This window comes from Macrobrachium nipponense, chromosome 6 (genome assembly GCF_015104395.2).
Source record: "Macrobrachium nipponense isolate FS-2020 chromosome 6, ASM1510439v2, whole genome shotgun sequence".
NCBI lineage: Eukaryota > Metazoa > Arthropoda > Malacostraca > Decapoda > Palaemonidae > Macrobrachium > Macrobrachium nipponense.
The window spans coordinates 109,851,099-109,858,598 of NC_061108.1; positions in this window are offsets into that span (position 1 = coordinate 109,851,099).

The following is a 7,500-nucleotide window of genomic DNA, read 5'->3' on the forward strand; positions in this document are numbered from 1 at the left end:
CCTCACTTTGCTGAGGATGAACCTGGTGCAGGGTTCGAAAGCTATTATCATTAAACACTTTATATACTTCACATGCGATATTATTGTGGACCTGCAATCATTGTTATCATTTTCGACACTGAAAATTGTGCCCATTATTATTTATTATTATTATTATTATTATTATTCTTATTATTTATTATTATTGATTATTATTATTATTATTATTATTATTATTTATATTTATTATTAATTCTTATTATTAATATTTTTCCTTGGGGGGATACATTGCAACAACTCTGAAGGAAATAAATATAAACGGCTTTGATAACCTGAATTTTGATAGGTATATTTTCTCCACCGTACTACTTAGATTTGTTGACAGATTTCCAACATTATTGTCTCATATTGAGAGTGTGACATTTGTCCGTCTTATAATCGCATATTCTTCTTAACTTTGATTTATATGTCATAGGTGCTAAGGGCAATTCCACTATACGGAATTCATATTCTCTCTCTATTTGAAAGCTAAAAAAAATTGTCAGAACTATGTCAATTTTTTTTTCAAATTGGAAATCTCGAAATACACAAAGCTAAGGAAAAGTGTAACAGCGCATATCTTACACGACTTAATCTTATAGGAGTGCATAAAATGAATCAAACGAATGTGTTATCTTATCATTCATAGAATAAAAGAATTCTTCAACTTGTATGAAAGGGTTTAACAAAGAAAGACAAACCGTAAAACCCTGAATCTTTAAAGACGCTAGTCCACCTTCGTTACGATATACCACATCCTGCATGAAATATCTGATAAATTCTAATCAATTACTGACTTCATCAAGGTACTGCTGCCTGCAGGATTTCAATATCACATTTGACAAACGACGGTTTTCCCCTCAATCAAATTCGCCGAAATCAATTTTCATCTGGCTCCTGATCAACAGATCGTACGACAATAGACCATGATTTCCAGTTGAATGGGTCTGCGCAGAGATTTCTGGAGAGAGGGAATCTGAAATTCTATAAGCAATAAGTTAGGTTGCGTGAATATATTCTCTCTCTCTCTCTCTCTCTCTCTCTCTCTCTCTCTCTCTCTCTCTCTCTCTCTCAAGTTCATAATACTGAAGTAAATCAATAAATACCAATGATACAATAAAGTTAATGCCAGCGGAAAATATATCTTGACTTATTCAGAGTAGTTGATTTGTATTATTATTATTATTATTATTATTATTATTATTTTATTATTATTATTATTATTATTATTATTATTATTATTATTATTATTATTATTATTATTATTATTTATTTATTTTTTTTTTTTTGCTCTATCACAGTCCTCCAATTCGACTGGGTGGTATTTATAGTGTGGGGTTCCGGGTTGCATCCTGCCTCCTTAGGAGTCCATCACTTTTCTTACTGTGTGTGCCGTTTCTAGGATCACACTCTTCTGCATGAGTCCTGGAGCTACTTCAGCCTCTAGTTTTTCTAGATTCCTTTTCAGGGATCTTGGGATCGTGCCTAGTGCTCCTATGATTATGGGTACGATTTCCACTGGCATATCCCATATCCTTCTTATTTCTATTTTCAGATCTTGATACTTATCCATTTTTTCCCTCTCTTTCTCTTCAACTCTGGTGTCCCATGGTATTGCGACATCAATGAGTGATACTTTCTTCTTGACTTTGTCAATCAACGTCACGTCTGGTCTGTTTGCACGTATCACCCTATCCGTTCTGATACCATAGTCCCAAAGGATCTTTGCCTGATCGTTTTCTATCACTCCCTCAGGTTGGTGCTCGTACCACTTATTACTGCAAGGTAGCTGATGTTTCTTGCACAGGCTCCAGTGGAGGGCTTTTGCCACTGAATCATGCCTCTTTTTGTACTGGTTCTGTGCAAGGGCCGGGCATTCGCTTGCTATGTGGTTTATGGTTTCATTTTTCGTATTGCACTTCCTACATATGGGAGAGATGTTATTTCCGTCTATCGTTCTTTGGTCATATCTGGTTCTTAGGGCCTGATCTTGTGCCGCTGTTATCATTCCTTCAGTTTCCTTCTTTAGCTCTACCCTCTGTAGCCATTGTCATGTGTCATCGCTGGCTAGTTCTTTAGTCTGTCTCATGTATTGTCCGTGCATTGGTTTGTTGTGCCAGTCCTCTGTTCTGTCTGTCGTTCTCCTGTCTCTGTATATTTCTGGGTCTTCGTCTACTTTTATTAGTCCTTCTTCCCATGCACTCTTTAGCCACTCGTCTTCACTGGTTTTCAGTGCTCTATTTTCGATGTTGACGCAGTCCTCTACACTCAGTAGTCCTCTCCCTCCTTCCTTTCGTGTTATGTATAGTTTGTCCGTATTTGCTCTTGGGTGTAGTGCTTTGTGTATTGTCATATGTTTCCTGGTTTTCTGATCTATCCTGCGGTGTTCTGCCTTCGTCCATTCCACTATTCCTGCGCTGTATCTGATTACTGGCACTGCCCATGTGTTTATGGCTTTTATCATATTTCCGGCGTTGAGTTTTGACTTGAGTATCGCCTTGAGTCTCTGCATATATTCTTTCCTGATCGTGTCCTTCATCTCTTGGTGTTTTATATCTCCTCCTTCCATTATTCCCAGGTATTTGTATCCTCTCTCATCCATGTGATTGATGTTGCTCCCATCTGGTAGCTTTATCCCTTCAGTTCTCGTTACTTTGCCTTTTTGTATGTTGACTAAGGCGCATTTTTCTATTCCAAACTCTATCCTGATGTCCCCAGATACAATCCTTACAGTCTGGATTAGGGTATCTATTATTATTATTATTACTATTATTATTATTATTATTATTATTATTATTATTATTATTATTATTATTATTATTATTATTATTATTATTATTATTATTATGACGGTGATTTTGAATTTACGTCTCTATCTGAATGTCTTTTTCCCATATGAAATCATGCATGATATGTGCTTTTAAACTAAAAATTAATGATAAAAAAAAAATCGCGAATGTCTACTGTGATAACAGTGGCCCTAGCCGCTATGCCATGGAGGCGGATAAAAATTCATTACGACTCTGTTGTGTATATTCCGGTCAAATTACAGTTCTGTACTCGCAATCTTACTCGTAAAATTTGATTGATAAAATTAAGAACTTTCAATATGACTGTTGGGATCTTCCTGGCATATTTCATAGAGAGGACAATATTGTAAAGTAAAGCAATTCATAACTCAGTAACAGATTAAAGTTTGTAGGAAAAGATATTCGCTTTGATCTAAAAATTTTAACTGGAGTATCATCCCCTCCAGAAAAAAAAACAATTAAAGAAACAATTTAGAACGACTCACAAAAATAAAATTAATCTTTCAGATCTGATGAATTGGAGAAGTTTGTAACTAAATTCCCGTACACGGAATTTTCCGCTTGATTGCTTTCTAATAGGGGTTTCTTCAAACAAGGGAAACAAAATCCCCAAATATTTGAATGAAATTATTTCTTTTACTTTTCAGTTGCTATATATCTCCTAAGTAAAGTCTTGTGACTATTCACACACTACACACACACACACACACACACACACACACACATATATATATATATATATATATATATATATATATATATATATATATATATTATATGTATATGTATATATATATATATATATATATATATATATATATATATATATATATATATACGTGTAAAAAATTCCCCTTCGGTTAAGCATATATGAAAATATATTAATTCCGAGGTAGAGCGAATTAGATATTAAAGGACATTGTAGCTCGATGTTTATATATATATATATATATATATAATATATATATATATATATATATATATATATATATATATATATATATAATATGCTTAAAAAATCCCCGTAGATGCACATGACTTGATGATATGAGCGAATAACACAGGAAAAATAATGGACATTATTACATGATAGTGATACTTATACGAAACTGAGGTCTGATCATACACAGATAGGGAACTCTCATTTTAAGAAACAAATCAAATCCATTCTAAAGGGTATGAACCATTTAATTAAACAGTTTACACCTCAATGCTCATCCTATTTTTTATGGTTTAGTCAAGACACAAAATCAATAACCCTATCAGACCAATCATTAGTTCAGTTGGCTCAGTTGCGTATAATTTATCTACATAGCTTTTAAAAATTCTTACATCTTCGGTAGGAAGCATTTCTGACACGAATGTAAAAAAAAAAACAGCATTGACTTTGTAACCGAATTGAATAGTTTAAATTTGAATTTTGATTTTAATATGGATATTTTTGATGTTGTCTCTTTATTTACAAAAGTGCCTGTAGATGATTTACTTGAATTTTTGAAGGAAGAATTACAAAGTTATGATATGCTTTTAACTGTAGCAAACCTCATTAGTCTTATACGGTTATGTATCAAAACTAGTAAATAATGTTTTAATGGTGAATTAAAAAAAAAAGTTTGGCATGACTATGGGTAATCCCTCACTCCTGTAAGGACAGGAGATAGGGGATTACATCCATAGGCAATCCAAACATGGAATTTTTGGAGGCAAAATTCTTAACAAGAATTTTGCCCCAGAAAGTTAAATGGTTTAGGTACGTGGATGATATTTTCTGTATTTGACCAGTTCAGTAGAATCTTCAGGAATTTCTGATGAAGCCCAATAATTTAGTCCCTTCTATAAAATTTACTGTAGAGGAATAAAGCAATTGTAATTTGAATTTTCTTGATGTGACAATCCATGAAAATTACAGAAATTTCACCTTTTCAGTCTATAGAAAATCAATTAACATCGCCTCTTTTGTTCATTACTACTCCAATCACAATCAAAATGTCAAATTCTCTGATTATTCTGGGATGTTCTTAAGAGCTCTGCGTGTCTGTAGCCCGCAGTTTACTGACTATGAGATTAAAACTATTTATGATATTGCCTTGAAACTTAAATACCCAAAGACTTTTTTAGATATAGCATGGAAAAGAGCTAGTAAATAATTTTATTTAACTAATGACAAACTTAAATTTAATTAACATAACATTCTCAATTACTGTATGATGAAAGGTTTTTAGAAATTCCTAGAATTTCAAAGCTTTTCAACATAAGTATTGTTTTCAGTAATATTAATGTTTAGAGTTTAGTAATAAAGAATTCTCTTAATGATGCTCCTGGCTGCATATATGATATCCCTTGTAAAAATTATAATAACGTATATTACGGACAAACTGGAAAATCCCTTTCACAACGAATCAAACAGCACCGATGTTCAGTGAGAACTGGTCAAATATCAAATGCATTATTCGTTCATATGAGAGATTTAGATCATCCTATTAACTGGAGCCAGTTAAAAGGAATACCATTGAGTATTGTTTCATCAAATCAAATAATGGAAGTGTTCTAAATTTAAGCCTTTGTTTGTTTAAACTCGATGCCTTCATGATTAAGAAAGTTGTAGACAAATACAAGCAACGAAATTAAAATATTCATTTATATAAATGTTTCTGGACTTTGTACGGCTAGGTTTCAGTTTCTCTTATGTTTAAGTCTGTTTTAGTTTGTGACCTTGTGGTCTCAGATTATCCTGGATTATTTCTTTGGTATTTACCTTTTTGACAATTAACCATCAGTTATTTTTGATCTTTTTGTTTACCATGTAACTTTCTTTCAACTGTACGAGTATCTTTTATATGACAATGTCATATAAAAGGACGAAAGCGCTCGGGTACGAATTTCTGCCTATTATTTTTCCTGTGGTATTTGCTTATAACACACACACACAAACACAGACGCACATATATTTACATATATATATATGTATATATATATATATATATATATATATATATATATATATATATATATATATATATATATATACATATATATATATATATATATATATATATATATATATATATATATATATATATATAGTATATATATATATATATATATATATATATATATATATATATATATTATATATATATATATATATATATATATATATTATATATATATACATACATACATACATACATACAGACACAGACACAGACACACACACACACATATATATATATATACTATCTGCAGTATGATCCTCAAACAGCAATTCAGGAATGCCGAAGACACATGGATGTTTTATAAGATTTATTCATAGAGAAACGTTTCGCACATGACTATGTGCATCATCAGTCTGAAAAATGACAAAATAATAACATTAAAAATACTAAAAATACACAGGATTCATTAAAATGACAAATTAAAAACATTAAATGACTAAAAATAAGAAGCAAAGTAAAAACAACTGCTGTTACACCAACCTTCAGGTACAGGGGAAGAAGATAGAATGAGAAAAGAGGGAACAACAACCTCCAAAAGACGACTATGCCAGATATAGTTGAGCAGAGGGAGCAGCCACCGTTTTTAAACGATGGAACGAGTCTTTTAATATATAATGACTCTAAGGTCGTCAGGTAATCTGCATCCTTAGAATATGCTAATATGGAAAAGTGCTGCTTCTTGACCTCAATTTTACAATTGATAGCATGATTTTTTATATTTGAATGTTCTGGTCTGCTCAATCTTTGTCCCGTTCTAAAACTCAACCCTAAGTGACTGTAATAACGCATCTGCAACAACCTCTTCGTTGATCCAATATAAGTACCAGGACATCCTGGTATATATATATATATATATATATATATATATATATAATATATATATATATATATATATATATATATATATATACTATATCTATATATATATAATATATATATATATCTATATATATATATATATATGTATATTATATATATATATATATATATATATATATAGAATAACTTGATCACGAAGTATATAAAACGTGATGCTATGTATAAATAAAGGATTTTTTGCCACGAAGGAAAAAAATAAAAAAGCGAGAAAGCCGAATACTTTTGGTCCTATTCGGACCCTTTACTGAGGCAAACTGATTTTACAAAGAACACCATAGTCAAAAGAAGGCTTAATATACAAACTGACACTACCAGATTAGCCCTTATGGCTAATCTGGTAGTGTCAGTTTGTATATTAAGCCTTCTTTTGACTATGGTGTTCTTTGTAAAATCAGTTTGCCTCAGTAAAGGGTTCGAATAGGACCGAAAGTACTCGGCTATCTCGCTTTTTCATTTTTTTCCTTCGTGGCAAAAAACCAAAAATTTATGTATATATATTTATATATATATATATATATATATATATATATATATATATATATATATATATATATATATATATGTCTATGTGTGTGTATGTGTAAAATGCGTTTGGGATCTAATTCCGGCTAAATTGTGCTTATATATTTACTTCTTTTAGAACACAGTTTTGAAGGTTAGGGTAAACTTACTTATTGGACTTACGTAATTGATCTTTGCTACCATAACACTAACTGACAGTTGGTAAGATATTAAGAAACTTTTTCTTCGGTATTTTAAAAATCATTCTCTCCACAAAATAAATCAACGTCTATTCT